Genomic DNA, 24,256 nt, shown 5'->3' on the forward strand with positions numbered 1-24,256 from the left:
TGCCCTTGCATATGAAGAGGATGTGTTGATATTAAAATGTTTGAATTGGATCTCTCTTCCTCCATTACGCCCCAACCATTTTATTCTTTTATTACAAAATAATTCAAAAATCAAAATATTTATATAATGTAAACGTATAGTACAATTAATAATAATGAAAATCATGGACCTACTACCCATCTTAAAGAGAGGCCATTACCAATATCTTTGAAGCCCCTGTGGACATTTTTATTGCATTCCTTTATCCCATTCCCAGAGGTAGCTACTGGCATGACACTAGTTCATAATGTATTGTATTTCCTTGTATTTAAGCCATATTCATGATTATCTATAAACAATAAATGATTTGCTTTCACTTGTTTTTGAAATTTACATATACATGGAATTCCTTAATGTATTCATTCAACAAATATCTGTTCAGTGTGTATTAGATGGTAATTCTGTTTTAAATGCTGAAGATACAGCCGAGAAGAGAATAAGATAAAAATTTCCTGACCTCAAGGAGCTTATGTTTTAGTGGTAGAGATGTTCAATGATTAATGAAAGTGAGCCAAATAGATCAAGAATACCTAACAATAAAAGTAAGAGAGAAAATGCAGCAGAAAATAATATGAAATAATTGGAGGTTTAATATGTTGCCTTAAAGTGGTTAGGGAAGGCCCACTGAAAAAGTGACTTTTTGACTGACCTGAAAGAAGTGAGTGAAATAGTCATGTGGATACAGAGATATAGGAAAGAGTATGTGCAAAGTACCTGATGTGAGTGTATGTTTGCTCTGACCAGGAGACCACATGCAGAAGCATGTGGCTGAAGCAGAGTGAGCAAAGCAGAGAGTGTCAGAGGGCTTGGGATCAATGGGGTGACAGCAGCCAGATCACACAGGGCTTACTAAGGACTTTGGCTTTTATGTTGAGCCTTTGGAGGACTTGACCAGGCGGGAGCCATAATCAATTCTATTTTGTAAGAATCATTCTGCTCCTCTGCTAAGGATAGACTACAGGGGCTTAGACCAAGGCAGAAGAAACAAGACCAGTTCGGAAGTTATGTGAAAAATCCAGACAAGAAATTATGTCAATTTCTATCAGGAGGATGGCAGTCCATATACTGAGAAGTGTTTAAACTGTGGGTGTTACCGAATTTGCTGACAAATGTGGAGTGTGTGAAAAAGGATTTAAGGTCTGAGTGACTGGAAGAAAGGGTATCTCAGTGGACTACCTGAGATAGGGAACACTGCTGGAGGAGCTTGGTGCTGGGAGGGAGGGAGAGTTTCAATGATCTCAGTTACAGCAATGCTAAGAATGAGAGATGTAGTCATCAATGGGAGTATGCCATGTCCATATTGAATAGTACATGTCTGAAGTTCAAGCAAAGGGTTTTGGCTAAAGATACACATTTGGGAGTCATCAGCACATAGATGGTCTTTATGAATTCTTAGCGATATAAATATTTGAAATTATGAATCTTCATATGAGTACTTCTCTAGCATTATCCAACAAATTCAGACATGATTTTTTAAATATTATTTTTAACTTCTGGAAACTTAGCAACATCACTTTTTGTTTACCTTTATTCAGATTGCTGTCTTTAAATGTTTGGAAGAGGATGAATTTATTTCTGAGTTTGTTAATGATGTTTAGTTTGATTGCATTTATTAGTTTTGCATGTGTGTGTGCGTCCATTTTCCAAAGTGATCATACCAGTTTATAATCCCATACCAATTTATAATATTATGTATACTTTTTTCTTTCTTTCTTTCTCTTTCTCTCCCTTCCTTCCTTTCTTCCTGCTTGCCTTCCTGCCTTTCTTTCTTTCACTCTCCCTCTCTTTCTTATTTTTTAGAAATCTTTTTAGAGCAGTTTTACGTTTACAACACAATTGAGGTGAAGGTACAGAGATTTCTCATATAAGCACTACCATTCCTAAGGAAAGGCCTTATTTTTCTATATTTATGTTTTAATGTTTCTCTCTTCTGAAGAACTCCTGCACTTTTTCTCCATGGGTTCAGTTTGCCCTCATGTTCTTTTCTGCTAGTGAAAGCACGTTTTTCAAATATTTAACTCAAGCTTGTCCCATGCTTAAATGTAACTCTTCCTTTCTTAATTGAGCATCAGTATAAGAACCTACTGTACTAGCAAAGCATTATCATACTATGTATTAATTATTCAGTAACAGTATTAATTGTACAAAACTTATCACTCGATGGTATGACAGGCTTAAATCTTTTCATTCTCTTTCAATGTTTATTTATTTAGCAAATAATATGGACCTTTTCCTATAAGACAGGTTTTTTTTTTTCTCAGCTTTCAGCATAAAGTCTGACACATAGCAGGTATTTATAAAATACGCGCTCAATAAGTTTAGAGTGAAGATTTCCCCCTTTTTATGTAACTAGGATAATATACAAGGCATGACAAATGTTGAAATAGTATAGAGTTAGTATTTTTGCCTATTACTGGTGAATGATTTTTTTTAAAGCAGCAACTTCTCAATATTGACACACTTTTTAAAAATATATTTATTTATTTATTTTAAAGACAGAGAGAGTTGGGGGGAGGGAGAGAGGGAGAGAATCCTCAAGCAGACTCCCCACTGAGCTCAGAGCCCAAAAAATGGCTCTATTCCAGGACACTGGAGCATGACCTGGGCTGAAATCAAAAGTCAGATGCTTAACAGAAGGAGGTGCCCAGGCGCCTCAACACTTGCACATGTTTTAATACATAGATTAATAGTACTTGATTCAAATTTATTTAAAAGAAATATACCAATTATTACTTCAGTCCCATTTTATTTGAACCTTCTGAAGCTATAGGTCAAACTCTAACATATTTATTAGCCAACAGGGACTTTGATATTTATGTCAAAAACAAAGGCTTTTAAAAGTTGTGATTTGTGTTAACAACTTCATGGAAAATCAGTAAGGTTTGCCTTAGATTGAAGAAGGAAGTCACAGGTATACTTCATGCTGACTACTGATTGAAAATGATTGAATATTTATAAAATCTTGTACACTATCCAAATAATAAATCTGGGCATTGTTATTAGTTTTATTGTTCCAATTTTTCCTTTGTTAATTTCTTCTCTTTCTTTGCATATTTTATTCTCTGTGATATGAATACAAAATCAACTTACATAGTTCTCTGACTGTCAGGTATGAGGGAAAACCATTTTCAACAAATAAACATAATGCAATTATTTATCTTATAGGACAGAATGGTGCTTAAATTAAAAGAGAAGATTAATGACACAAATGACTTTCTAGTTTGAAGTATGTGTGGAAAGATCTTTTTGAAGGGTGGTGTACCTTTTACAGAACCCTCTCAGCCAAAGTCCTGTTACATCCTCTCTTACATTTTCTGCAGTCTTATATACACAACAAAGAGGAAGGCTCTACAACTGGTTTGTACATTTTTTGACAAGTTGCTGAGTCCTACTCTAGTCCTTGGGCAGGCCACTAAAAATAAATGAACCATGCTATGAATTTCCAGTCATCAAAGTCTTTGTTAGGCTATATTATTTTAAGCTACATCTTCATAGAATGCATGTTCATTGCCTTTATTAAGGTTGAATTTTAATATGCTCTTTTATTGCTTAATAATACAGATCAGTAGATTTCAAATTGGGCTCAGAGGAGAACAAGAATTTCATGGAATCTTCCTCAAGGACTTGTTTGATGAGGATTGCAAGGGTGAGCAAAGCAGCTCTTAAAAAAATCTGTTTTAGGGGTGCGTGGGTGGCTCTGTCGGGCAAGCATCTGCCTTTGGCTCAGGTCATGATCCCACGGTCTGGGATCGAGCCCCACATTGGGCTACCCGCTCAATCTGCTTCTCCCTCTCCTTCTGCCCCTCCTCCCTGCTCATGCTCTCTCTCTCAAATAAATAAATAAAATCTTTAGAAAAAACATAAGAAATAAAAAATCTGTTTAGTTTGTAGAGAGACAGCTGCCCTCTGACTGTGTGCTCACATGGCCGTTCTTCCATGCGTGCACATGGGGAGAGCAATCTGTCTGCCTCTTCTTACAGAGGTACTGATCTCACCATAAGAGCCCCAACCTCATGACATAATCTCATCTTAATTACCTCCTACCCCCAAATTTCATCACATTGCAGATTAGGGCTTCATTGTACCTTGAGAAATGTGTTTGTTCTATAAAATCAGTCAATCAATCAATCAATCAATCAGCCAATCAGTCATCTGTTTTATGTGCTGGATTTCCACATAAAAGCACCACACAGACAAACTGAAGAGAATGATGCAATATGATCTCATAGGATTCTAGGAAATCTTTCCAAATGAAATAAAAACTAAATCAATAGTGATATTATGAGCAGCAAGATTTCTTTCTATTTTTTAGTTTCATTGCACAAAGAGATACCAAAATTTCTGCAATGTGTCATATTAATAACATACCCTTTTTCATGATCTAGTTCCTTCTTCCTCTGCCTAATTTGAAGCGTTGGGCAAGTTACATAGCCCTCATCTCAGCTTCCCTCTCTATCAACTATGGGCTTTGGCTAAATTATTATCTGTGCGTTGATTTACAGTACCAAATTCTATGATTCACTGTTCCCAGAAGTGGCAAAGTAATAGGCTCGTGTGATTCTGCATTCAGATTAACTCCATAAAATTAACATTTAAATAAAAAATGAGAAATGGTTTCAGACCATAGGAAGTATTACACTGGGAAATTTTCTGACATTCGATAATTTAAATGTATTTTATCTAATATAGCAACTGCCTCTTGGGTTTTAGGCAAAGAAACAGATGTGTTGCCTCCTGTAAATCACAAGAAAATTTTCCATGCAAGATGATTGACCTGAAGCCTGAAGGCAATTTTATGACTGGGAAATATAATAGCCTATGTGCTATAAAGTGTATTTGCATAACTTAACTTATGTAAAGAAATTCTGATTCATATATGCCTCTGGGTAACAAATACATGACAAATAAGAAATTGAATATTATGAAAAACAATATTCAAGTAACACTCTTGTCAGTCATTGATATGGGAATCACTACTCATGACTGCTGATAATAGTGTATAGTCTCTGTAGATTATTATGTAGAGAAGTACTTTATTCTACAGGCTTCAGTTTTTCTATCACTTCTTCAGTCCTAAGAAGTGATAACAACATCTCACAATATCTGTAAAATCTATCCAAATATAACAGCTTGAATCAATGACATCAAAGAAAACAAAAACTGCTTCCTTAAATACCTTTGCAAGTTTTTTTTTTTATGACACAGGTTGTAAAATAAAATAACTATAGACCCACTTCAGATTGGATCTGTTAATTTCATTTTATGTCTTAAAGTATGCCAGGAAAAACAGTTATTGTCACATACCATCCAGCAACGGTGAATTGTTTTTCCAAATAATTTCTAGAAGTAAAAATAAACAGATAATAAAAAAACTTATTAGAAAACCTCAAACTTTCTCATTTTGAGATGACTGTAGATTTGTTTGAAGATGTAAGAAATAATAGAGAGATTCTATGAGCCCTTTACCAATTTACCCCAATGATAACACTTGCAAAATGATAATAAAATATCGCAAACATGATATTAACATTGAACAGTCAAGACACAGAAACTTTCCATCACCACAAAGAATCCACTCATTGCCATTCTATAGTCATGCCACTTTGCTTCAGCTCCCATCCCCATTCTTAATTTCTGTCATCTCTTCTCCATTTCTAATTTGTTTTCTGTAATTTTTCCATTTCAATAATGTTACATCAATGGCATAATAGAGCATGTAACCTTTTGGTATTGGGATTTTTTAGCATAATTTTCTGGAGACTCATCTAGGTAGTATATGTCTCAATAGTTTGTTCCTTGTTATTGCTTGGTGTTTTCCATAACATGAACATACCCCAGTTTGTTTAGCCATTCACCTGTTGAAGGACATCTAGATTGTTTCCAGTTTAGGGCTATTATAAAGAAAGGTGACATTAACATTTGTGTATTTTTTTTCTTATAATAATATATTTTTTATTATATTATGTTAGTCTCCATACAGTACATCCCTGGTTTTTGATGTAAAGTTCGATGATTCATTAGTTGCGTATAACACCCAGTGCACCATGCAATACGTGCCCTCCTTACTACCCATTACCAGCCTATCCCATTCCCCCACCCCCCTCCCCTCTGAAGCCCTCAGTTTGTTTCTCAGAGTCCATAGTCTCTCATGCTTCATTCCCCCTTCTGATTACCCCCCCTTTCTTTATCCCTTTCTTCTCCTACCGATCTTCCTAGTTCTTATGTTCCATAGATGAGAGAAATCATATGATAATTGTCTTTCTCTGCTTGACTTATTTCACTTAGCATTATCTCCTCCAGTGCCGTCCATGTTGCAGCAAATGTTGAGAAATCGTTCTTTTTGATACATTTATGTATGTTTTTGTTTTGCTTTTGTTTTTTGGTTTTTTTGGTGTGTGTAAATATAAGTTTTAAAATAATGAGATATAAGTATGAACACATGTTTCGCTTAATATAGATGCAGATGGTTGTGTATAGAACTATTTATACATATGTGTATATACATGGGTTATATACATGCATGCATTTTCTTACTACATCAGCTGAGAGGACCTAAGAACAATGGTACACCAGTAGCAACAAGCACTCTCAGCACACAAATCTTGGTTTCTAATACCATTCTCCAACAAAAGGAGCTCTATGGAGAAATGGTTGATTTTAGTAATGGAATAAGAAATATACAACGAGTCTGGAGCATCTCATAGTGCTAGAAAATCAAGAAATGCTCAAATACAATCAAATAAAAAATTTACAATGATTGGGGTATATCAAAGGAACAGATGGTTAACTGAAACAGCTTCCAATGGCAAAATTTAGAGCAATTTGGGAAACAAGATAAGTAAATTTGTACTGGATTATAATCTAAAGGAAAGAAGAAATATCTGAGTACATACTGTTATAAATAAATGACTGAATAGCTAAATAAGTACAGTAGAAAACACAAATCTGTGCAGAAGAATTCCAAGTGATTTAGGTAGATATTCCAGTCTCAAAGAAGAAGAGCATAATTCTCCACACATTAAGCGTGGACTGCACATGGTGACTTTTTTCTAAATAATACAGTATGAAAACAAGAATAAAAAGAGTAACTTTATAGTGGAGGAAACTGAGAATCAATTTCTCAGCCAGATGAGCCAAGTTAGTATTAACAGTGTTAAATCATATCGACCCTATATACTTTGATATGATCTGATGAAAATGGCATTTTGCCTCTTTGATCTTCCTCCCCTAAACATAGAACTCTTGTGTAATCGTGAGCAAAAGATCATTAAAATCGAATCGAGGGACATTCTACAAAGCACCTGACCTGTACTTTCAAATCTACTAAAGTTATCAAAAACCATGGAAGTCTGAGAAATTTAGCCAAGAGAAGTCTATGAAGACATAATTATTAAATGTAATATTGTATCTTTATGAGGATCCTAGAATAGAAAAAGAACATTAAGTAAAACTAAGAGAATCTGATTAAACTATGAGCTTTGTATCATATTGGTTGCTTATTTGTAACAAACGTACCATAATAATGTAAGATGTTAATAATAGGAGAACTGAGTGTGGGGTGTATGGGAACTTTATGTACTAGCTTTGTAATTTAGCTGTAAAGCTAAAATTTTTCTAAAATAAAAAATTTTACTGAAGACCACAAAACAATGTTTGTATATTTGTGTGGGTCTATTTCTGGATTCTTTACTCTGCTCCATTTATCTATGTTTATGTGCCCTCACCAATACCACATAATCTTGTTTACTTCAGCTACCTGATAAGTCTTGAAATCAGATAGACTGAGCACTCATTGTCATTTTGTTTTTCTTCTTCAAAATTATTTGTTATTCTAGTTTTATTGCCTTCCCATATAAATTTTAGAAAAATCTTGTCTATACCTACCATAAATCTTGCTGGAATTTTGACAGCAATTATATTAAACTTAAATATCAATTTGAGGAAAACTGATATCTTTGCTTTGTTGTATTTTCCAATTCATAAGTATGTTATGTGTCCATATTTATTTAGATCTTCCGGAATTTCTCTTTAGCATTTTATAGTTTTCAGCATATAAATCCTGCACTTGATTTATTACATTTCCTTTTAGGTATAATATTTTTTAGCAGATGCAAAATGGTACTTAATTTTTTTTATTTGTATATAGTTGGCACACAATGTTACTTAGTTTCAAATATGCAGCATCAGATTCAACATCTCTATATGTTTTGCTCTGCTCACCACAAGTGTAGTTATCATCTGTCACCATACAACACCATTATAATATCATTGACTATATTCCCTATGCTACACCTTTTTTTCCCCCGTGATTTATCTGGAAACCTGTACTTCCCACTCCCCTTCACCCATTTTGCCCATCTCCCCAACCCCTTCCCTATGGCAACCATCAGTTCATTCCCTGTATTTAAGGGTCTGATTCTGATTTTTGCGTGTTTGTTCATTAATTTGTTTTGTTTTTTAAGAATCCACATATAAGTGAAATCATACCGTATTTTGTCTTCCTCAGTCTAATTTTGGTGACCACATTTTCATTGCTAGATCACTGAAATACAACTGATTTTTATATACTTATCTTGTATCTTATGACTTTGATAAACTCACCAATTAGTTCTAGTAATATATTGTTTGGACTATTTGCAGTTTTCTTTGTAAGCAATTTTGTTACCTACAAATAGGGATTTTTTTCTTTGAAAATTATATGCCTTTCATTTCCTTCCACACCCCCCTTGACTTCATTGACTAGGACTTCCAGAATTATGTTCAATAAATTGGTCTGATAAGACATTCTTGCCTTGCTGACAATAGTAGTAGAAAAGTATTTAGCCTTTCACCATTAAGAAGTATGTTGCTGTACACTTTTCGTAGATGCTCTTTATCATGTTGAGGAAAATTTCCCTCTCAATTCTTCTGAGAATTTTTCTCATGAACAGATGTTGAATTTTGCTAATTTTTTCCTGTATCAGTTGACATAATCATGTAATCTTTCTTCTTTAGCCTGTTTATATGATGGATTACAATGGTTGATTTTCAAAAATTGATCCTGTCTAGTATAGACTATAGTTAACAATCATTACTGTATTTGATAATACTGTACTGCTTATTTGAAAGTTGCTATGACAGTAGAGCTTAAAAGTTCCCATCACAAGAAAAAAACTTGTAACTATGTATGGTGACAGATATTGATTAGATTTATTTTGGTGATAATTTCACAATATATACCAATATTGAATCATTATGTTGTATACCTGAAATTAATATATGTCAATATTACCTTAATAAAAAAATTGAACCTGCTTTACATCTTTGGAATAAGTACCACCCAGTCATGATGTACAATTCTTTCTATATATTGGTGAATTCTATTTGGAAAAGATTCTAAATCTATGCTATTACTGTTACTGTTTTCTTACCTTTTATCTGTAATATTGTAATAATATCCTACATTTTTTCATTTTGCAATATACAACCACATTTTTATTTGATAACCATCTAAGACAATATTGGGTGCCAGCTTTTCTAGAATGATTTTCCTAAGGACATTGTAGCAATCTGTCATTTGTCAAATCACTTTATATCTCCTTCCATCAACTGCTTCGTACTGAATTTAGATACGATAACATAACTCATATAGTTTCTTAAATGTCTTTGAAATGGTGACAAGCCATTTTTGCATAAAACTTATTAAAACAATAATTATATATATAATTATTGACTGTGATATTCACATATATATTCTATATATATATAATGATTGTGACTGTATATAAATATGTATATATGTACACACACCCACATATACAATGTAGACTCCTATGTGTATGCACTGGCTCCTAGACCTGCTCTAAAATCTCTATAGCATTACTTTTAAAGGATTTCATCTATTTTTATGGTTCAGATTGACACAAACTTTTTTGAAACCTGTAAATTGTTTATATGTTTTTTGTGGCAATGTATTTTATTTTCAAAAATGAGAACTACATTATTCTTCATTTGAAAATCCATACTGATTCTCCCAAGCCTCAGAAGACTGTACTAAATCAATTTCCCTGCACTTATGCTAGTTGTCTACACCCCTTTGTAGCTGACACTTCTGTCTTTCTTGTGGTTGGATAGAAACATGTCACATACATTCTGATGCCTTTTACTTATAGTCTGAAGTCCTGAGAACACGAATCATATCAAAAGCTGATTTCACCTAACTTCTTTTGAATTTGTTCTAGTCTATAGAGTCAGAGATATGTAAAAGTTTTTGGTGAGCCTTCCAGTTTCATGCTGGGTCTAAAGTGTTACCTGGAGCCTCTATTGCTTCACTTAGTGCCTTGACATTATATTCATCTATGACAGCTTCATCCCAAGGTATGTTGTTCTGGAGTTGGTATATCTTACTTCCTGATGCTGGCTAAAGCTTGTTTCTGAACGTAATGAAGACAGAAGATTCTCTATCTCTGAGATTTAAACTTGGTAATTTCCTAGCTATTAGGGGCAAAGGTTTTTCACTATGATTGCCACCAAAATGGCCATTTTGGGGGGAGATTTCAAAACAAATGAGATTTTAGGGGGCTTAGCAGTTTAATATGGTTGATTATGGGGAAGCTTCTGCATGTAGCAGCATGATTGCCATGTACCATTTGTAATTGCAAGTGTGAGATGTCAATAAGACCCTGCTACTTCTTTTCTGGCTGTTGGATTGAATATCCCTGAACCTTCCGTGTATATTGGCATCCCTTTCAGCTCAAATTTTAGGCAAATTCTTTTCAGGCCTCCTTACTATATCTAACCCCAGACCAAAACTCAACAGAATCCAAGTTCTAGGCTACTTCAAGGTGAATGTGACCTCAGTTATGAAATTCCATTTAATCAGAATAGAGGTTTGTGTATATATATACATACATATATATATATATATATATATATATATATATATATATATATTTACTTTCACAGTAACTCTAACTCTATCTGGCTTAATTAAAACAAACAAACAAAGAATATTATGCTTCTACTTTCATTCATATTTGATTTAATCCAAGTAGTTTGCTTGGCTAACCTATATTGGCTCACATCTACATTTTTAGTAGGTTGGGAAGTTTTACTTTTTGATATTGTAATTTCTAATGAACTTATTTTTCTTTACATTTTACCATGACTGTCAACATCAACTTGCGTATTTTGGATCTTGAAGAGTTTCCAAGAAACTATATGGCTTAAACCACTATCTTCAAGTAGGTAATATCTTATTAGTGCTCAATAACAAAAATTCTTGTTATGAATCATTTTATAGCTCTTAAAACTTCCTGATTCTCTTTTCTAACCACATGTCTAGACCTCTGAATACTGCTATTGTTGTCATTATACTACTCTGAAGGGTGCCTGTAGAATCATCTGATGGATATGACTGCATCAAGGTCACTTTTGGGAAATTTTAGATGGGAGAATGCCTGATTGCAAAACCTGAGGGTATTTTTTTCTGCACTGAAAATATGCTCCCTACTTACTAAGTGATTTATTTTGTCTAAAAGAAAGATGTTTTGGAGGTGGAGGAAAAATGTATCTCTACGTAGCTGTGCCTAGCTTAATGTCATTTTCTCTGGATGATAACTTTTTCTTTATAGTCATTGTGTCCTAAAGCTGTAGTGTATGGACGATTTTTCTCCCATATAACTTCTTTGTGTTCTTGTTTCAAGACATTCAACTTCATCATCTTTGACAGTCTGGTAAACAGTTTGTGGTATAAGGTAAGCAATATCTTGTTTTGCAAAAGAACACAACTAAACAAGAAATGCAAAGACACCTGACCGCATTTCTCTTTACCTCTTTCAGGGTAAAATGCAAGAGGAAGGGAGCTCTTATAAGCTCCCCGGAATTTCCATATGCTCATAACAGTACCAAACACCAGGGATCCTCTTTGGGAACTCAAGAAATTGATCAGATTTGATGCTTGGCTTAGTTTGTGCACATCAACATTTTCTGAGATGGAGTGTATATATACTTTTTCATGTTGTCTTCTTTCATTAACCTCCAATTCCCTGATCATTATGCAAAACACTACAAAATATATCTAGGTAGAAACAGAGTGGTACTACCTCTGCCTCTCCACCTTAGCAGCATATAACTATTATGTTCATATTTGTTTTACAGGCTAGTGGGATATATTACGTTATCTATAGAAAGCAGGTCGGGTCAAATCTTCACCAATCAACTTGAGAGTTGTAAATCATAAAACCATAGACTGTTAGAGCTATAAAAACATTGGATCCAATCTAACCCATGCCATTTATTTTACAGAGGTAAAACTATAGTCCAAAAATCGTAAAATGACCTTCTTGTTCAAGGATGCAAAGTTAGTGTCAGTGATAATATGCTTGTTCTTTTATGTTCTGTATGTATGGAAACACATTTTATTTTGTACCCTAAAATAAGATTTTGAATATTTTTATTGATATAGTATAGCAAGTCACATTCTGTTTATGAAGGATTTAAAATCTTTTTTTATTTACCACTATATTCTATATTGGTATAATTAACCATATTAAGTTATAGTATTCAACATTAAACAACAAAAAAATTCTATTGGTTTTCTTGAAATGAGCAGTTTGCTTTCTGTTGCTAAGGAAACAGATTTTTGCATGAAATGTAATGTAACATTGATGTCACAGTAAACCACTAAAGTGGAAATCTTTAAAGTCTGTCAACATCTTGAGAATAAGTGGTTTGCTCTAATCAAAATGAATTCAAAATTATTCTGAGCATGTGCAAATGCAGTATTTTAGAAACACATCTCTGCTGGTAAGGACTTGTTTTGGTTACCTACTTTATTAAAAATCAACATAAAGTATTTTTAATATGTGCTTATTATACTATATACAATCTATATTTTTATAATCCCAATTTACTAGAAGTGTAATTAAAAGATTATTTTAACAAAGCAGTAGTAATTATGCTTAAAAACAAAAAGGATAATTTAAAAATCAAGTGAATTTCATAGTGAACAGTCTCAGCATTATCTATTATAAAAAATAAAAGAGAATGATATGATTTATCGTTTATTTCCCTAGCTCAAGTTTTCTTAATAAAATAAAAGATGGTCCAGATATGTGGAGAGCAGACTATCTTAGGTCAACAACAAGGAACGTTTTTTCTAATAATGGCTTAATTCAGAAAAAATAAAACATACAGCTTGTAAGAAACACTACATTTTTATTAGTATTCATAAGCCACTAAAATGTTACTTCAGCATTTTTGAGAAGTAGCAACATGGTAACAGCTGACTAGTCCTTTAATTTCAAAAAAGATCTAGCGTGTATCATGAAACAAACTGGGCTCTTTAAGATGTAGCTCATTTACTCCTGGCTGAGAGGTTTATTTGAGTGTCTGGTTATCTGAATAAATCCTTTCAAGGGTGAAGAGAGCACCTTCCTTTCAAGGGACCTGAAATGGTAGCACAGTGTTCCTGGGTCATGAACAGTGGGGTTAAAAAATAGTGGGCCACACAGATCCCTGCTATGCTGGATCCCCTGCAATTCCAAAAGGGCCATTGCCCAGAACTTTTGGGAATAGGAGTTTGGGCTGCATTGGTGGAAGGCTTGAAAAAAAATGGTCATGGTTTTTGGTTGTTTGTGGGGAAGTCTACAGTGAAGCTTATATATTTTTTTCGAAACTCAGGAAAATCTGGAGTCTAATCATAAGATTAACAGTTTTGGAAATCAGGAAACCTGAATTTAAGGTTTGTATATTTTGATATATTCAATCTTGCTTTGTATTGAAGTTTTGAGTTTATATGCCTGGTTCTTGAGGCCACTGCAGATTTTATTTACACCTTTCTTATGACCTTTGTTACACTCAGCACCAGAGGAAATCAGGAAGTATTCCTTTCTGTCCTGTTTACAACGCAATATTTTAGAGACAATGCAATGATTTATATATCTCAGAATGCTTGCAGAGTAAAACGTCCTGTATGTATCACAGTCATTACATTTGTGTTGGAAAAATTGGGGAATTGTTTAATTTTGTTTGGTATTGTATCAACAATTCTCCTAGCATAGCTTTTGTAATTGTGGTAAGAGAGGCACTTGTGTGTGTGTGTATGTGTATGTGTGTTTGTGTTGATGCTATTGCTTTCATCTTTGGATAATTATTACAGTGAAAACTTAACTAAATGGGCTGCTCAAGTCAATTATGCATTTAAAAATTGCTATAAGAGTTGTAGAATATTTGTAGAATATTCATTAAAAATGTGTGGTCAGTGATATTGTATATACATAATCCACTTAAGAAGAACTAAATCATATTTCCCAAACAACAGACCTACTATTACAACCATGAAGTAACAAAATAACAGACACCACTTCCACATCTCTCCTAGAGTCACTTTACAAAGCTTAGTCTATGTGATTTTCTCCCCAAATCACTGTTTCTGAAGTGCTAATGAATATATTAAGGAGCCCTAGAACATTCCTTAAAATAAGGATTTTTTTTTTTATTATTACTCTAGCATTTGGGTACTTGTAGGTTTAACAACAGAAAAAAAAAAAAAAAGAAATAGGGACGCCTGGGTGGCTCAGTTGGTCAAGCATCTGCCTTCGGCTTAAGTCATGATTCCAGAGTCCCGGGATCGAGTCCTGCCTTGGGCTCCCCGCTTAGCAGGGAGTCTGCTTCTGCCTCTGCCTACTGCTCCCTCTGTTTGCGCTGACAGATAAATAAAACCCCTGACAAATAAATAAATAAAATCTTTTACAAAATAAATAAAAGGAATAGACTTGGTTGCATAGTAAATCTCTGTTGCTAACCCTCTGCCCTGGAAACTCCACTTTAGCTGTCTCAGGGAATGATGCTGGAGTGCTCTCTCTTCATCTGTGCTGCTCTTTCTCCTTCTCCATGGTCTCTCTGCTGGCATCATGCTGCCTTTCCCTCTGTCTACATACCAGGTCCCAACAGAAACTACAGGGCTCAGAAGCTGGAGAAAACTTACTCTCATCAGACAGGCTCTCTTGCTTACTAACCACATAATCTTGGACATGCTGATAAATGCCCTTGAACTTCCAATTTTTTTCAATTGTAAAATAAAGAATTAACAAATGAACTTACCTGTTTATAAGTTATGCATATAAATCCTGAGGCAGAATGTTTGACACAGAATTAAATGGAATAAAAGATAGCTATGGCGATGATGATAATGATCTATGCATAGAAAGAGAAAGACCCCCTCGATATATCAGAGTTGTAAAATCTTGTCATTAATACCTGTGTGAAGGATTCAACTGAGAGAAATAAATTACTGAAAAAGATTAAGATAAAATTATTCTAGACTGATTTTAGACCAGAGTTTTCTTTCCCATTCTAAAAAAAAAAGATTTTGGATACTACTACACAGGTTATCAGAGATAAGGAGCTCAACAAGCTTTTAATTAAGTTATTCCAATTATGGAATCAGTGCACTAGGGTGCAGATATTTTATCTTTACCTAGCAGCTAAGAACCATTTTCATTTAGTGCCACGCTACACCACATTCAACCTGTTCCACAATAATGCCAGTAAATGTATTGCTTTAAAAGGATACGTGCAAAAATAGTCTTTGCCTTATGACGTCAGAATTATAGAAATCTTGGGAGTGGACAGTGTCTTGGGGAAGGAGGACTTCTTGAGGGAAAGACTAAGAAAAATTCCTTCAAATATTTTCAAAATAACACAAAGAAGAGGTATTTATGCCACAGAGTTCTGCTTTTTAGTATGCAATTCGTTGTGCTAATAAAGCTTTTATATACTTGCATAGCAAACTTGCTAAAATCAAAACCCACTTTGAGTGAGTACTAATAGCGAAAAAGAGAGAAAAGAAAAGGAGATAATATAGCTAAAACTAGCATTAGTATTCATGAAAACTAGTAAAATCTAATAAAGATGAAATATATATCATGGCCAAATAACCCACAGACACAGTACACATTGCTTTGGTGACAAACTAAGCTTTTCATTATAGGCCCATAAAGTAAAAATCTCTATGGAACAAATTTTATTTAAATATTTCCCATGTGCTAAAATTGACATTTGAATTTTAAACCATTTTAAAGTCTACTAGAATTCATTTTAATTTTCTCTCCGAAAATATTTTCTTTTTCCCTTATATTAGATTTTGAAGGCTGTTTCCATAGAAACCATTTCATCAAGCAAGAGCTTGAACTTTTTTTTTAAAACGTAAAATGGGCTTGACCATCTCTTTCCCTATAGAGGTATAAACAACATAAAATAGCACACAAAATGATTTTAAATGTAAGCTGATATTTACAGTGTAACCCCTGTGGTCTGTGGCCGGAAAGTTCATGGAATTGTTCTTTGCTGGGTTGTCTACATAATTCTTAGATTAGAGGCTGCTGTGACAATGTTCCTTTTTTCTTTCTTCTTTCCTCCCTTCTTCCATCTGTCCCTCCTTCCCTTCTTTCCTGTGTTAGTATCCTATGGCTACTGTAATAAATGACTATAAACTTGGTGGCTTAAAACTGAACAAATCTATGATCTCTTATAGGTCTAGAGGACAAGAGTTTTTAAAAACAGTTTCACTGGGCTGAAGTCAAGGTGAGGGCAGGGCTGGTTCCTTCCATAGTCTTTAGGGAAGAATCCCTTTCCTTGGCTGTTTTAGCATCTGGTAACTGCCTGTGTTCTTTGACTGGTAACCTCCTTCTTGCATTATTCCAACTACTTGATTCTATTGCTATTTCTCCTACCATCTCTCTGCTCTTCTCACTCCCTCTTACTAGAACCATTACATCCGACCCACCCAGATAATCCAGGATAATCTTCCCATCTCAAAATCCTTAATTTAATCACATCAGCAAAGACCCTTTTGGCATAGAAGGTAACATTCATGGTTCTGGGTTTATTTAGCCTACAATACTTCCTTTCTTTCTGTTTCCTATATTTCAAGTTATTATTTGTACAACAACAACAAAAAAATAATAGCATAGTTTGTAGGTTTAGGTAATGAATAAAGACAAAACTTCTCACCAGCAAAGATTCAACTTCAAGAAGGGTTTGAAGACAACGGAGATGGTATACAGTTGCCTGTGTCAGTAAAATACCAGATAACTTGCTCAGTACATTTTCAGAGATGATAACAGATTTTTATATTTGCATAATGCTTTAAATATTTGCATAGAATTACATGCAATACAGCAATGAGGCTAATGTGATTACGCACTTTTCTTGATCAGACAGTTAAGGTCCCATGAGGCTAAGTGCCTTGTGGAAGCTTATACAATCTTCAAACTTCTACTAGGTTTGCAAGCAAAGCACTGTTCTGCTTCCTTGCTCCTTGGCTTTATCACTGTGCTCAGGGATTCAGGCTGGGAAGAGTATAGGTTATTTCTTCTCCACCACTTGTGAAAAGCACACTGTGCAAATGAATATAACAATGTAGGCTTTAGAAATACATATTTTGTTTTTCTTCAGGAATCTAAGCTGTTAACAATGCTTAGATTTATATCATATGCCAAATTTCTTTTTACTATGAAGAGCTTGTTTTTTTCTCTACCTACTTTGTATATTAAGAAAAAAAAAACTTATTGGTAAATATTCAGTGTTTTTCCAAACATTTAACAGAAAATAAAAATGAAACAATTGTGACCCCACCACAAAAATAACTGTTTTTCTTTATTTTTGGCATGATTAGTTCATGTCTTCTATGCATTTTTTTAACAAATATATTTTTTCAAAACTGAGAATGAACTGTGATCTTTTTTCTGTATCATTAGAAATTTAAAATGGTTATAAATGTTTGTTAGCAGGGCGCCTGGGTGGCACAGCGGTTAAGCGTCTGCCTTCGGCTCAGGGCGTGATCCCGGCGTTATGGGATCGAGCCCCACATCAGGCTCCTCTGCTATGAGCCTGCTTCTTCCTCTCCCGCTCCCCCTGCTTGTGTTCCCTCTCTCGCTGGCTGTCTCTATCTCTGTCGAATAAATAAATTTAAAAAAAAATAAATAAAATAAATGTTTGTTAGTGTATTATGTTATAAATGATTTTTGTTTTTTGTGTGCATATTGGATTGTTTTTAGAATTTAAAACTAAAATTTAAATTGTGCACTCAAATATGATTAGTGGTAAGATTTTATTTTCAAAGTGCTAACCACTATCCATTAGAATCCTTCTAGCAGTTATCTGCAAATGCCCAATTCCTTGGCATTTTGTCAATATTGGATATACAATTTTCTATGTTTTCCAATAAATAATCTAAAGTGTTATTTTTTGTTGTTATAATTTACTCTTACTTTGTTTTTCAGTAGGATGAACTTTCTTTTTTTGTCATTCTATACCATTATGAATTGTTTGTTTACATCCTTTGCAGATTTGTCTTTTTTCTGAATTTTCAAATTAATACAAATACTTATTAATCCCAGTAAATCTCTGCCACTTGGTATATAGAAATATTAAATTGTGAATATTGATATCACCAGTTAAAACTATTTTTTATTTAAAAAAAGAAAAAATACACTTACCTTTCATTAAGTTTTTAAACTGCCAAGTGTTAATGATTATATGTTTATATTTTAAAATATGTTTATTGTTTGAAATTGCTTTTTCCGTCAGACAAGTAATACTAAGTGTTCTATAACATTGTATGTATTTAAATGAGAAAAGAAATGTGTTTATACAAATTATAGGCTACATGGATTATTCCTACATGAATAAAATATGATTTTCTTACAAAGTCTTTATGTGCTCAAGGGTTTTGTCACCTCTAGGATAGAAGTAATCTTTATTCCTTATCTCCAATTCTCTTACTAGTCATTCTTTTTTTTTTTTTTAAAGATTTTTTATTTATTTGACAGAGATAGAGACAGCCAGCGAGAGAGGGAACACAAGCAGGGGGAGTGGGAGAGGGAGAAGCAGGCTCATAGAGGAGGAGCCTGACGTGGGGCTCGATTCCATAACGCCGGGATCACGCCCTGAGCCGAAGGCAGACGCTTAACCGCTGTGCCACCCAGGCGCCCCTCTTACTAGTCATTCTTGAATCTACTCCAATCAGACTTTTTTCAGCCAGCATTTCCCCCCCCCATGCCATAATCCTCTCAAATCCACATTGCTCTGTGAGTTTAATGGGTGACCTAGGTCTTGAGGTCACAGGACTGACTCAAGGGAACTAGGACATTAAGTTTATAGTTTGAGGTAGCCATTAAAGGTACATGTGGAGCCATTAAAGTACATGTGGGAATAAGGTCCTTCTATAGATCTGGTGACTGTAAATACCACTCCCCAGTGCTGACACTCTTATGCCCTGAGGAAGACATGTCATTATTCAAAATTCAACTAAAATGTCACTTTCTAAAAGAGACCACAAAGTCTACCTCTGTTCTTTCTATAGGATATTATATTTCTTCGTAGGGAATCAATAGGGAACCAACATTTTAACTACAATTTATGTAAAATTTTATTTATTATTTGACTCACCCACAAATATGCCTAATTCATGGAAGGCTACAGGATATATACCTGTTGTGTAAATACAGGGCTTAATTTTGATATGCATAATTCAACTTAATTATAACCCCATAGATTTTTCCTAATGTATTTTTCTAAAAAATTAAGCATTTCTGTCCACTTGACAGAATCCATTATACATTTATGTATTTAACATAAGACATAATAAGTCATTATAAAAATTTTTATAATTTGCAAAAATTTCACAGTAGCATTACTAATAACTCAATAAGTTTTTTTCACTCTCAATGCACAAACTGTTTCATGAAACTATTGAATATGAAAAAAGGAACATATTTTTAACTCATTCTATATTTAAAAATATCATAAAAGAAGTACTGAATAGATACACAAAGAAATAACTTGCAGATCAGGGGATGCATCTAATGTAAGACAAATTCAGTCTTATTTAATGTAGAGCAATTATCATTCAGTATAATAAAAAAATATGATTGCTGGGTTGTTTTTTAGAAGACTCTATTTCCTTTTCCCATTATAAATTCTGCAGTTCTCACTAGTCAAAAATATGTGTTTATTATTTATATTTATTCAACTTTTAATGTTTCACAGGTAACTGGCATAAGGAATGGCAGAAAAAAAAAATAAGACTCAATTTTGAATGTGACTTTTTGGGACATCATTAGATAAAATACCCAAAACATACTATTACTTCTACCTCTACCTTGGTGTGTGTAAAAACATAAAAGTTTTAGATGGCTTTGAATTGAATAGAATTGAACTGTTCATTTAATGAGCTTAAGCAGTATAACATAGTTGTGAACAACACAGATTTATAAGTAGGATGTACTTTGAGTCAGCTCTTGGCTCTGACCTATAGCACCTTTGATTTTGGAAAATTAAACATACCGTCTAAATCTTAGTTTACTATGAATGAACAGAAAAATCAGATTTCCTTCCAAGAGCTTTTTTGAATTGAATGAGATAAGACTAAATGCTAAACATATGGTCTGGGGCAAAGGCATATAAAAAATCAGCTTTTAGAAAGCTTCAAGAAAAGCAATTGATAACACACCCAAGACATAAAGAGTTTAGCAGGACATATTTTTCTACCTAATTTTTCTTTTGCTTTGAAAAGGTATGAAGACATTTATGGCAATATTAAGATTTACTGCATAAATATCACTAAAATCGAGTCCATTCAAAAAGTAGTAAATTCTTTATAATACTAAGTGGTCATAAACTGATGTGTAGAGCCTCCATGAATGAGCTTGTTAATCAAGTTTGCATATCTATCACATATGGATGCCCAAGTTTTCAAGAATTAGAATGTTAAAAACCACATAAAATAACTTCTGAATATAATATTTCTTTGTTTCAGTAATTATTTTGCTATTTCATGCTATCTAAAAGAAAAGAGGTGATTAATTGCCATTGACAATTGACAGGAACTCAAACATTATTTTGTAGTGTGAGTCAGGAAATGCTAATTCAGAAAGAAATGTGGTTAACTCAAATGTTATAAATAGAGATTTTTTAGTATTCTAATTCCTATCATTAGGCTTTGTCTTAATATTTCTGTAAGTTACATGATTTTTCCGTGCATGACCATATAAATGCTTCTAAGTAGGCTACAGGCAATTACAATCATATATATAACTTCTAGACTAGCCATAAGTAAATTTCAATATTAATTACACCAAATGATGAAATGAATGCTACAATAGTAAGGATGAATTTTTGCTGAACATAAGCTTAGAAAATATGATCTTTAATGTTTAACAAAACCTTGAAATATTTCTATATTTCACTAATGCTGTCATGTCTAATTTTGCATTTGAATAATGCCCCATTAATATAATGCCTTATAGACTTACCAAATTACTCATATTCTGTCCTTTTGGATAGCAGACTAGATAGTTATGGATAATAATGCTATTATTCAAGAACAGTGGGAAAGTGAAAATTTTATAATCAGGTTACCTCAGGGCAAAGTAAGAGAAGTAAAATCATTTTTATGTTGGTAGTTCATACGCATTGAATTCTAGATTACTAAGGCACTCTGATAGATTCTCTGTTGAACAACTTTAGAATTGGGTCTAGAGAACTAAGAAAATTATGTTTACAAGTAAAGGATCAAAGAACAATTTAAAATAGTCATTCATCTTTCTGGAGTATATTTCTTAGAAGTGTCCCAAGTCAACAAGTTATGTGTGGGCTTGCAGTTGTATATGGTGCTCTCTGAGGCTATGTTAAAGGCAAGGCATCTGCAGAGAGTTTGAACAGGCATTCGGTTTATACTTGGAAATCTATTAGGAAGTATACTGTTTGCAATTTTATTGTTGGTTTAAAAATTGCTTGTTTGGATTAGGTCCTCTAAAATAGAATATGTTTACTATTATGGGAAATACAAGACATTTGAATTTTGATTATTGTGTACTTATTTAAACATAATTGTAATTTGCAGGAAATCACTGATTATCTTTTAAATTGATATTTTTTTAATCCCTAAAAATCAATGCAGCAAATAGTTGATAAGTGCCTAGGTGCACTGACATATCCTGGTAGGAGTGGGCAGTTAAATACAGTTTTAACCCTTCAGGAAACTAATAGGAGATTAATATGTATACTTCATAATATTTGTTCTCATTTTGGCTATACTTGCATATACATGTACCTAGTCATAATTCACAGAAAATGAACATATACTATCATGCTAAGTAGAAGATACCATTTCTACTTATATTGCTTTCATCTAAGTTATTTTTAACCTTGCCTTCAACATCTATGGTATTTTCTACATATAAATAAGAATGCCTTAGATTTTATAAGAATGTATGTTTTGAATTCACCATGGACCTCAGACGCCCAAGGTACTTTCTTATATTACTCTATATAACTAAGGAAACAGTAACATGTAAATTGCTAATATTCATAATGAAAACATGAAAAAAAAAAGCAAGCAAAACACTGATTTCATGACTTTACTAATTTTCCTTCTCAGCTGAATAGATTACATGATGAAATTAATATAGTCAAAATAGTCTACATATTGTTAAAATATGCATTGTCTAAGATATTGCCAGTAGAAGGCAAGGGGTCTGGTACAAGGAAAAAAAAAAACAAAACAAAACAACTGGAACTTCTTCACAAACAAGATTTAGAAATAGAGATTAACTGAAAACCTCTGGAAAGAGTACCCAGTTATGATTTTTACTACTTTCAAAGTAGTAAAGTGAAGGACTAGTATCCAAGATCTATAAAGAACTTATTAAACTCAACACCCAGAGAACAAATAATCCAGTCAAGAAATGGGCAGAAGACACGAATAGACATTTGTTCAAAGAAGACATATAAATGGCCAGTAGACACATGAAAAAAATGTTCCATATCACTTGGCATCAGGGAAATACAAATCAAAACCACAATGAGATAGCACCTTACACCAGCCAGAATGGCTAAAATTAAAAAGACGGGGAACAACAAATGTTGGCAAGGATGTGGAGAAAGGGGAACCCTCTAACACTGTTGGTGGGAATTCAAGCTGGTATAGTCATTCTGGAAAACAGTATAGTTTCCTCAAGAAATTAAAAATAGAGCTACTCTATGACCCAGCAACTGCCCTACTGGGTATTTACCCCAAAGATACAAATGTAGTGATCCAAAGGGGGCACCTGTACCCCAGTGTTCATAGCAGCAATGTCCACAATAGCCAAACTTTGTGAAGAGCCAAGATGTCCATCAACAGATGAATAAATGGTTAAAGAAGATGTGGTATATATATATATATATATATATATATATATATATATATATACAATGGAATATTACTCAGCCATCAGAAAGAATGAATACTTACAATTTACATCAATGTGGATGGAACTGGAGGGTATAATGCTGAATGAAATAAGTTAAACAGAGAAACCAATAACCATATGTGGAATATAAGAAACAGCACAGAGGATCATAGAGTAAGGAAGGGAAAACTGAATGGGAAATCATCAGAGAGAGAGAAAAACCATGAGAGATTCTTAACTGTAGGAAACAAACTGAGGGTTGCTGGAGGAACAGTGGGTGGGAAGATGGGGTAATTGGGTGATGGGCTTTAAGGAGGGCACATGATTTAATGAGCACCTGGTGTTATAAGCAACTGATAAATTATTGAACACTACATATGAAACTAATGTTGGCTAATTGAATTTAAATAAAAAAATTTAAAAATCTATATACAATAAATAACTAAAAGTTATCCCATTAGTACTTATTTATTGAATATCTGTATGCATAGTACTGTTTGTTAGAAGAAAAACGGAATAAAGGAGTTGAACTCTGACCTCAAGAGCTTATATTCTAGTTATGTGAAAAGCTAAATGTAAAACATTCAGATAACAATATAAGGCTACATATGAGCAAATACCAAAATAGATGGTATACATTACAGATGATTCAGTGTAGAGAGAAACATTTGGGCTGACATTATCAGATAGTTTTTATGAATGAGGTAGACATGATAGTAAGTTTCAAAAACTTGAGTACCTATTTGGTAGAAATATCTCTTAAATATTGTGGATGAATAAAGGAAATTTCTGACATTGACAAGATTTCACTCCGGTGGAGGAGAGGAAAAACACAGGCAATTATAAGAGAATATTTTTAATATATGATAAAAATATGATAGAGGTATACCAAACATCAATTTGGAGTAGTCGGTGTGAGTCAGAATGGTAGATCAGAAAGGCTTCTAGGATATATGGCAAAACCCAGCTGGCATCTAAAAGTCTGTCTTGATGAGTTT

Source organism: Ailuropoda melanoleuca, chromosome 11 (assembly GCF_002007445.2).
Source record: "Ailuropoda melanoleuca isolate Jingjing chromosome 11, ASM200744v2, whole genome shotgun sequence".
NCBI lineage: Eukaryota > Metazoa > Chordata > Mammalia > Carnivora > Ursidae > Ailuropoda > Ailuropoda melanoleuca.